Below are 6,000 nucleotides of genomic sequence, written 5' to 3' on the forward strand. Positions count from 1 at the left end.
CAAAACTCTTTATACAATTCTCACCACAACCCTATGAGTCGGATGCTGGTTGTCCCAGTACTATGGATGGAGATGTTAAATCACATTTAGTGTAATACCAGTAGATCCTGAATTTGAACCCAGGTCTATTTAATTCATGTAAAATCAGACACATCCCAGGACTGTGTATTATGGAACAGTTAGGATTTTAAGTGGTACACAAGCACAGCATCTATATATATAAAAACCTAAGCGACCATTACGACTGAATGACCAGAATGACTGGAACGACTGGTTGACCAGTTGCTATGATGGGCACTGACCACCAGGGGGCAGACGCTCAACACAGGAGCTGCCTCCTGGTGATCAGTGCACTCCCACAGGGGGAGCGCTGCTCAGCCAGCAGACAGGCTCACAGCTGGAGAGTGCAGCTGCAGCGGTGAGACCCTCTCCCGACCCCACGCAGTGCTACCAAGAGCAGTGGCGGCCAGGGATGAGCAGTGCCCTGGCCCTGGCTCTGGCTCCTCCCTGGCCGCCTGCCATTTGGCACACTGCTACATCCCTCTGGGGATGTCTAATTACCGGTTTAGGCCTGATCCCCGCAGGCCAGGCTGAGGGAACCCCCCCATCCCCATGCACGAATCCATGCACCGGGCCTTAGTTATATAATATTGAACCACATATGAGGAAATATATTTCCTTTTAAATTCACTTTCATTTCTTCTGATTATATCAGGCTTCAGACTCAGAGACTTCAGCAGGCAACAATATTTAGCTAGAGTTTAACATCATTTTGCTCTTACTGACTTTATATGTTCTACTACATAAGATGTGTGATACTGGTTTTCATTTATAATAGTGATATAAAGTAAAGCCTATTTGTTAAACTAAAGATCATACTATCCAGATGCAGCTACTTACTAGCTGTATGACCGTGGGTGAGTTAACCCTCAATTTCCTCGATTGTAAAACAGGCTTAATGTTAATGTTGATGAGTGGATTCAGTGGAATATTGCATGCCAAGCACTTAGAACAATATTTAAAATATACTGCTGCTCAGTAAATGTTAATTATTATGAAGTTTAAAAGAAAATGAGCTGATTTAAATTAGGGTTTCTCATCTTTGGCACTGCTGACATTTGGTACTTTTTCATGGTAAGCTGTGCTGTGTATTGTAGGATGCTTGCCAGTATCCTTGCCTTTTTCCACTAGATGCCAGTAGCACCCAGTTATGACAAATGAAAATGTCTCCAGACATTGACAAATGTCCTCCTGGGGGGAAATCACTCCTAGTTGAGAATCATTGATTTAAAGGAAAACATTAGGTAAAAACCATGCTTAGATATGACAAACATCTAAACGTGTTATGGGGAAAAAACTAAAGCTTGGGAAACACTGCTCTAAGACAGCGCTATTTGAAATGTAATTCTAAAAGTCAGAAATGACTTTTTTTTTTTTAAACATTTTTATTGACTGCAGAGAGGAAGGGAGAGAGAGAGATGGCAACATCAATGATGAGAGAGAATCATTGATTGGCTGCCTCCTGCACATTCCCTATTGGGGATTGAGCCCACAACCCAGGCATGTGCCCTTGACTGGAATCGAACGTGGGACCCTTCAGTCCACAAGCGATGCTCTATCCATTGAGCCAAACCTGCTAGGGCAGAAATTACTATTTTTATTTGCATGTTTATGAATATGTTCTACATTTCCTATCAAAGCTAAAACTATTCAAACTCAGAAGGAGCTGAGCTTATAAGTACATGTAATTTATCTTTATTTTTCTTTGACCTATAATTTTCTCCTCCTGCCTTCTCTTCCAATCAGTTAGCTATCCAATACCCTCCTCTGCACTCATACCCATGAACTGACTAGGCCAGAAATCCTTTGGCCAGATTTCTCAGACCCCTCATTACCCAATCAGGGGTATACTTTCCTGCTTTTTGAATGCATCTAAAAATGTAATTGATACTCTATCAATGTGTATGTTTTCAGTAACAGCAAAAAACTACAGTCTAAACAGGTTGAAACAATGAGAAAATGTAATAGCTCACAGAAATGAAGTTCAGAGATGGGGAAGGTGTCAGGTTGGTGTTAATTCATTGGCTCCAGCTCCATTTCTCTACAGTTCCCTTGACTCTGCCTTTCTGTGTGTGCCAGCTTCACCCTCCACTTGCTAGTGAATTGGCTACAGCAGTTTAGGACGTACATTCACACCCAACCATGTTCAGAGGACAATGAAAGAAATTTCTCTTTATAAGTTATCCAATGCCTTTAATGAAAGTTTAGCGTCAGGTTACTCAACCTTGTGGTTTTAATTATTAGATGCCTGAAGAACTCATCTCTGATGTTCATTGGTTTACTGGGTTGTTGATAGATTAAATGGGAATATTTGTGATAGTACTTTGTAAACTGATAGGTAATTGTAAGATATCTTTCCTTGGGAGGCTCTCTTTTTAAAGAGTAATAAACCTATTCAAGAATATTGTTCATAGTGGAGCTGTTGTACAAACATTCATAGACTAACAATGGGGAGTGAATGTCAAAGAACCCCCAAAAAAGTGCCTTAATAGAGCCAAATAAGTCTCCCGGAGTGATTCTAGACTCAAGACAGCTCTGGAGTACTCAGCAGCAGAATTTGTGAACTTTGTTCTACTCTGCATAGATATGGCCTGACTATAATAAATGTTTCTACTTTCTTCTGTCCTGCCCCCACTGGCAAATAATTTCCGCATTTATAATTCAGATTGCCTGGATGGGGACATCAGTAGACTGAGCCAACAACTCATCAGTTTTTGGACTAAACCTTTTACCCATGCCCCTGGCCAGTGTGGGGAGAATCTTCCTAGTTTTTCAAAGCCTAAATGAATGCCATTTCACACTAAACAATGTGTTCTTGCAAGAATCAACAAGTTGATTTAAACAAATGGTAAGATACCACTATTGTATGAAAATATCAATGCCCCCTAATTAAACCATAAATTTTTTTAAATATAGTTCATTGATTTTTTACAGAGAGGAAGGGAGAGGGACAGAGAGCTAGAAACATCCATGAGAGAGAAACATCGATCAGCTGCTTCCTGCATACCCCCTACTGGGTATGTGCCCGCAACCAAGGTACATGCCCGTGACCGGAATCGAACCTGGGACCCCCCAGTCCGCAGGCCGACGCTCTATCCACTGAGCCAAACCAGTTAGGGCAAACTATAAATTTAATGTAATTCTCTATTCAATAAAAATACTCAGAGGATGGACATTTCAAAAAAAGAGGCTTTTCAGAAAAGCTGAAATGAAGTGAGGGGAGAATAGATTACTAGATAGTAAAACATTATAAAGTTATAATGTTTAAAAGCTTGAAAAGAAAGCTAGATCAATGGATGAGAACAGAAAGAATAGATATAGACAAAATATATATATATATATAATTAATGCAAGAAAAATAGATTATTCAGAAAATGATGATGGGACAACAGGATAGCCATCTGAAAAATCTTGAACCCCTACCTTAATTTTTTATAGCAAATTAAATGCCAAATAGATCAAAGATCTAAACATGAAAACTAATCTGGAAAAAACATTGAAGAATTTTTTATAACTCATTAGGGAGAAAGTCTTCCAAAGTTGACATAACTCCAGAATCCAAATCCACAGATATTCACAGCAGATATTGATAAAATTAATAAATTTAAAACATTGCCAAAAATGAAAAATATTAATAACAAAATGTAAAAATTGACAAATTGCAGAAAATATTTAGAACATATTACAGATGTAGTGCTTATTTCTTTGTTTTATAAACAGCTCGTGTAATTCAATAAGACCACAGCACAATTTTTTTAGTAGGGAAAAATGTACATCAACAGAATTTTCTATAGCTGTCAAATAAAGCAGATCTGTGTGAAATGATTTTAAATGGTCTTTCAGATATATTAGAGAAAAAAGCAAAGATACAGAAAAATAATACAGTATATCATTTGTTAAAAAACGTAAGAGGAGAGGGAAAGGCTAGGTTACTAATTTTCTATTGTTGCTATAACAAATCACCACAAATTTAATAAATTAAAACATACAAATTTATTATCTTAGAGTTCTGGAGGTCAGAAGTCCAAAATGGGTCTCACTGGGCTAAAATCAAGGTGTCCCAGGGCTGCATTTCTTTTTGAGGCTGTAGGAGAGAATTCATTTCCTGGCCGTTTCTAGCTTCTAGAGGTTGCTCACAATCCTTGGCTCATGCCCTGTATCCCTCCAACCTTTGCTTCTATCATCACCTCTCACCCTCTCACTCTCCTACCTCTCTCTTCCATCTTCCAAGGACCCTTGTGATTACATTGGCCCACGCAGATAATCCGGGATAACCCTTCCATCTCAAGATCCTTAATTTATTAACATCCACAAAATCCTTTTTGCCAGATAAAGTAACAACATAGTGTCAAAGAAAAACCAGAGCTGTGTTTAAGAGGTAAAACCAGATTTTATTCAATACTATTACAATAGAGGAACAGAGAGCTCTGTGTAGAAATGGGCTCAGTTCTGAATACATGAACAAGTGGGGATTTAGCCAAGGAGCAGGGTGGGGGCCAGTGGATGAAAAATCACTAAAAGGAAGAAACATCAAGTGTGAAAGGGGATTTCTAGCTAAACTGACTTGACAGGATTCTTGCCAAAGGCAGGTCAGGGTGATCAGATATCACCTGGGGAGTAGCGGGGGTTGAGGAATTTGATCAGATATTAAGAGTAATTAGATATCAAGGGTGGGGTTTCTGGCTGCACTGACTTAGCAGGATTCTTGCTGAAACTGGGCAATGCAAAGACAAACATGGAAGCCCTAGGTCAAGGCCTAGTTGAGAAGATGGCTCAGAAGAGCCTAAAGTTTGGTCAAAGGGAGTCTTTGTCAATAGTCACGGGTTCCATGATGTGGAGAGCCATTTTTCTGCCTACCACACAAATTCATCAGCCAAAGAGAATCAGAGGGAAAATATTATAAGCAATAAAAGAATTTGTAATAGTAGCTTATGTATCAAAAGCAATATGCCATCTACCTAGTAAGCAAAATGATAAAATACATGGAAATATATATTTGCAAGAAAATAGCAAAAATGTCATTGGGGAAGGAAAATAGCAACCTGGGGATAAGAAGTGAGGAGAATTACTTTTCGATGTGTCCCCTTTCGCATCACTTTATAGCCATCTTCTGTTGAACATGTGAATCTGGTCTGTCACTGCCTATTTATCTTGGTTGTGGTGTTGTTGCTATTGCTGCTGCTTACAAAGATTGTTTTTGTGGTGTGCTTTTGCATTTTTTTTTGTTTTTTTTAAATATTTTTTATTGATTTCAGAGAGGAAGGGAGAGGAAGAGAGATAGAAACATCATTGATGGGAGAGAACCATGGATCAGTCGCCTCCTGCACGCCCCCTAGTGGGGATCGAACCCGCAGCCCAGGCCTGTGCCCTTGACCGGAATCGGACCCGGGACCCTTCAGTCAGCAGGCAGACGCTCTATCCACTGAGCCAAACTGGCCAGGGCGTGTTCTTGCCTTTTTTGCCCCCTCTCTGTTATCCAACTCCCTTTTCCTATATTGGGAAGATCTGCTATTGTGTTCAGTTTTAGTAGGACTCAGTGCCCCATCTTTTACTATTTAAACTAAAGGGGGAATAAATTGGATTCTCCTGCCCAGGGCACTGACTCGAGATGGTTACACTAACGCCATAGACATTTTGATCTGTTCATGGGGAACCTGCAGCAGCATCCCGTAGGGGTGGAGGTGGCCTCCCAACCTCTCTGTTTTAATGAAAAAACAGCTATTCTGCTTGTGTTTTTAGACCTGAAGGAGCTCCTTGGTATTTTTCTGTTTTCCAAATCAGCCTCCTGCTGATTTTGTGAGTCCCACAAACTATATAATAATGTGTGTTTTTTCTTATTTTTTGCAACAAAAATCTCTGACTCCAAATATTGGTCAAACCACTTAGTAAGTCACACAGGGTCCCACCTTTTTTTTTTTTTTTAATATGTTTTTATTTATT

The sequence above is a fragment of the Eptesicus fuscus genome, chromosome 2, assembly GCF_027574615.1.
Source record: "Eptesicus fuscus isolate TK198812 chromosome 2, DD_ASM_mEF_20220401, whole genome shotgun sequence".
NCBI lineage: Eukaryota > Metazoa > Chordata > Mammalia > Chiroptera > Vespertilionidae > Eptesicus > Eptesicus fuscus.